Here is a 4,594-nt window from a genome sequence, read left to right on the forward strand (position 1 = left end):
CACGTACTCTCAAAAGTAATTAATGTAATGATAAAATGTTTTGGGGGAATGGAATTGTGCCCGAAAACCCGAGATAAGTAAATTTTTGAAATTGATTACCTGTAAAATAAGTTATTTCAACGGAAAACGGTAATGGAACGTTGTTTTTTCTTAAGCATGCCTTTAAGTTTCAATTAAAAGAAAAATTAATATCTGATCCTTCAGTCAAGTGATAAACTCAGTCAAGTGATAACCTCAGTCTTATCGATACTTTTAAGGTCTTGATTCGAATCAAGACATTTTTGATTAATACTTGATAGGGAATTCATTGAGTTTCGTTCTTGTATTCATTCAGGTGCTGATTTTATTAGTGTTAACCTTGGGACTTCTGTCAGTTTTACTCGTCATTCACTCCATCGTAACTAACAAATACAAATCGATGCCCACTAAGAAAGTTGTCAAGAAAATGGCCCAAGAAACCCTGGAAAATGTCTGGGAGAACGCGTCACTCTTGTGCGCCGAACGTAAGCATTTACGTCATCCCTAATATTTAAAACAAATTGAACTTCGTATAGAAGAGACAATTATCTTACAAAAGATGACCGGCGCTTTATTCATACATAAGTGGATAGTATAATTATGTTTTATAGCCATTCCTTCTGTTCTGCCGCACATTACTTGTCGTCTCCTCACTTCGTCGTGGCTTATCGGAGTGACTTTCATTCTGTTCTTCTTGGGTTGTTACTTGCGCACGGACTTTTCGACGGAAAGCTACAACTGCATTGACTCTCTCTCGGACTTGATCAAATCGGGAATTGAGTCGGCATTTTTACTACAAAATGATTACATATAAATTAAGAACTGGGTGAATATTCTTCTTCGTGTTATGTTCTTTATTATTTTGATATCATTGGTTTGTATCAGGCGGCCGGAGATCCAGTTGTTATGAAATGGCTAGATGCACACAAGAAGAAAATTCCGCAAGATAGTTATTCATTTCGATTTACATTTTCTGATTTTTTCATTCCAATTTTTTCTGGGAAGAAAGCTCTGATCGTAAACAAAGACTTTCTGTTTTTGAAATTTAAACATTTAGTGGATAGGTCGAAAGAGTTCATCGTAAAAAACGGAGGATTTTGCTTTTCGCAACAAGCTCTTAAACTCGAATACAATCACATAGTTTTCAACACCTCATGGATCAAAAGCACACCACAATTGAACGCCCAACTGGTGTAAGTAAGAATTTTATGAAAACCGAATATTAGCCTTAACGCCTGTTTTATTTTACAGAGTAGAACCGATGTTCGAAAAGCAAGTTTTCAAGTATCAGAAACTTTCGACAGAATACACTATTGATCAATTAACTTGGAAGAGACCATTGAAAAGCACTGAAGCCTTGGACCTGAGTAGCGTTAGTGTTCCTTTCTACCTTCTTCTCATGCTGTTGTCAGGAGCAGTGGCCGTTGTCATTACCGAAATAATCTTTAACCAGGGATAAACAAAGCTTTGGCAGAAATGATGTTGTGCTCAAAAACAGACATTCGTTAACCTCTCTCATTTAGTGACATAATTTTTGTTTGCAAAATGTTACTTATGGTTATTTATCGGTTAATTCTGGCATATTCATGTAGGCAAAAATTGTACTATGGATAAAATCGCTACAACTATAGTTTAGGTAACATTTTCCCAGCTCATGAATTTTGTATAATCAATATTTTCAATTGTATTAAGTGTAAAACCTGTTACTAAATGTAAATTCGAAGCTTTGTCCGATTTTTGAACATAATATTTAATGTATAACTATTTTGACACTACCCCTTTAAGCATGGTTTTCACTTGGCGTAAATCACGACTTTTCGCCCGACGTCAAGCGACAACCGAAAAAAAAAAAACATAGTTACGCTGGACAGAAATTACGTTGAGTGTGGCGATATTAGCTTTCTATTTTTTCGGCCGCGTTCAACGTTAACGCTCTACGCGAGCCAATCAGCAATAAGCTAGAGTCGTGACGTCATATTCGACCACGCGTGTTCGGAAGAGGCCGTCCGCGGTCCGCCATCTTTTTATTTATTTCGATCCTAATAGAGTCAGTTACTAATACAAATCCCTGAGAATTCCGAAGTTCAACGTTGAAAGGTTTATTGAAGAGGTTAGGATCAATACATATCTGTATGATATTAGAAACAAAGATTGCAAAAAAGAAAGACAATAGATGAGCCGCAATTAGTGCAGTGTTCAGTTTATCTGTTAAGCCTTGGTTCCTTTATTTGCGGGAACTACGCTAAGTGAAAACTCTATAACGCAGGGCGACAACGTAAAAAGCAAATCTGACGTTTGACGTCCAGATGCAAAGTAGTTTTTTTCGGTCAAGTGAAAACCATACTTTATGGAACAAGAAAAAAATATTGTGTACAATAACTATTTTGACACTACCCCTTTATTGAACATAAATATTTACAGTGTAATACAGTGTGGAAGAGATCAGAGCAACACCTACCTTTGTGGAAAACCCCCAAAGCCCCTGACGGACTACTTCACTGCAGTACATTTTCGAGCTCGTATACAGGGTGTGACATGTGTCATTGTATGCAAATGAGAACGTGCAACAAGTATCATAGTGAATATCGTTTAATGATACGCATTTTGAAACGTTAAAGACCGACGATTAAGCTTAGGAACTAAGGCATCACACTACAAATTAAAGGGCTGTTTGGTAAACCCATCAGCGTAAATGTTCGATGTGCCTACCGTCGTGGTGTAGGCACTCTTCAAGACGATTGTCCATGCCTTGTATTACGTTTTCTAGCATTTGAGGAGTGATTCGTTCAATTGCGCTTCGAATTCTGGCCTTCAAGTCGTCTACATTTAAAGGTTCTGTTGCAAACACCTTCCCCTTAACATATCCCCATAAGAAGAAATCAAGTGGGGTTAGGTCAGGGGATCTTGCTGGCCACGGAATTGGTCCACCTCTACCGATCCAACGGTTTGGAAAGTGCTCAGTTAACCATTGGCGGACATTGACCGCCCAATGTGGTGGCGCACCATCCTGCTGGAACCACAGGTCCCGCATCACTGCTAATGGTAATGCGTCTATCGCATCACTAAACTCGTGGCTTTGGCCTACTTAGATAAGGAATCCATACGAGGTTACGAAGGTCAGAATTTTCCGCGGCACTGAGAATTCAGCACATTATTCAATCAAACGTACGCGTCGTTACTAGCAGCTTAGTTCGTATAAACGTTGTAAGTCCTGTGTCGTAGACGAATGGAGCCTACTCCAACCGAGAAAAATTGGACGTGACGTTTATTTTGGGTGAATGTCGCGGTAACGTTCAACAAGCGGCATTGCTTTATGCCGAACGCTTCCCAAACCGACGAAGGCCGGTTCGAAGAACCTTCACGAACATTAGAGACAACCTACGAGATTTCGGGAGTTTCGTCGTGCAAGACCGTCAACGTAGAAGAGACCGTATAATTGGTAATCATGATAGGAAAGTCGACATTCTAGCACGTTTTGAAGCCAATCCTCATACTACACTGTAAAAAATTAGCGTGCTTTTGACATTCAAAAATGGTAGCGACCGTTCAATTTTGAACAAGCCTCTATTGACGCACTCAGATTTAACCAGATATATTCAATTTTGAACGAGGAGTGTTTTACGCGTTCAGAACTAACCATAAGCATTCGTTTTTGAACAAACTACCGTCATATTGATTAGAACTTAACTATAGCATTCATTTTTGAATAACTTATGTATTACCATTCAAAAATTAATCTTTATCCCATTCAATTTTGAATAACCACCTTGCGCTAATGAAGCGTTCAGTTATGGTAGTTATGGCATTCTATAGGTTATATAAGTATTAAAAGAAGAGCGTTTTAGACGTTCAAATAACAAATTTTTGCGCATTCAGACGAGGATGTTTATGGCGTGCCAACGAGATTGTTTTTGACGCTCAAATGAGAGCGTTATGGGCGTTCAAACGCGTGTGATATAGGCGTTCAAACGAGAGCGTTATGGGCGTTCAAACGAGTGTGATATAGGCGTTCAAACGAGAGCGTTATGGGCGTTCACACGAGAGTGTTTTTGGCTAGAAAAAACACTATAAAAAAAAACAGCGTTCAATGGGTATTCAAAAGTAGGATTGTTCACGAGCTCGAGCCAGCTCGGGCTCGTGACGAGCGAGCCGAGTTCGAGCCGAGCCGCCACTTTGGCGGCTCGTTTAATTAACGAGCGAGCTTTTTTATGGTCGAGGCGAGCCGAAACGAGCCGACAGGCATCGAGCCACTACGACTCGCGAGCTTAGTCACTGATATAGTGCTTTCCTTTTAGTCTTTATTCTCTCCACCAATAGTTTTCCGATGTATTTTTACACGAAATATAGCGTGGGAAAAATCTCTCGTCTCTAACCTTGAGCATATTTTACCGAGCGGGTTTTACTGAACCTCTACATTCCTAAACATGATATGGCATTTATAGTCGTTCTCAAGTTTGACGTTGGTAGTAGCAATTTTTTTAAAAATGTATATATTAATCGAGCCAGCTTGGCTCGGCTCGATCATTTTCGAGCCGAGCCGAGCTAGAGCCGAGCCAAGACCCAGCTCGACTCGAGT

General features: G+C 39.6%; 1 long non-coding RNA gene across 2 annotated transcripts; it reads left to right on the forward strand.

Moving 5' to 3' along the window:
* Positions 1-238: 238 nt before the first annotated feature.
* On the forward strand, positions 239-1,026 carry LOC149621012 (uncharacterized). Of its 2 annotated transcripts, XR_016375112.1 has the most exons (3): positions 239-503; positions 630-844; positions 904-1,026. It is a non-coding gene; the product is annotated as an uncharacterized LOC149621012 (long non-coding RNA). The 2 variants fall into 2 exon arrangements; XR_016375111.1 differs by having other exon boundaries at positions 630-1,026.
* The last annotated feature ends 3,568 nt before the right edge of the window (positions 1,027-4,594 follow it).

This window comes from Phalangium opilio, unplaced genomic scaffold (genome assembly GCF_054372755.1).
Source record: "Phalangium opilio isolate 3A_F unplaced genomic scaffold, DU_Popi_V2 ptg000209l_1, whole genome shotgun sequence".
Classification (NCBI taxonomy): Eukaryota; Metazoa; Arthropoda; class Arachnida; order Opiliones; family Phalangiidae; genus Phalangium; species Phalangium opilio.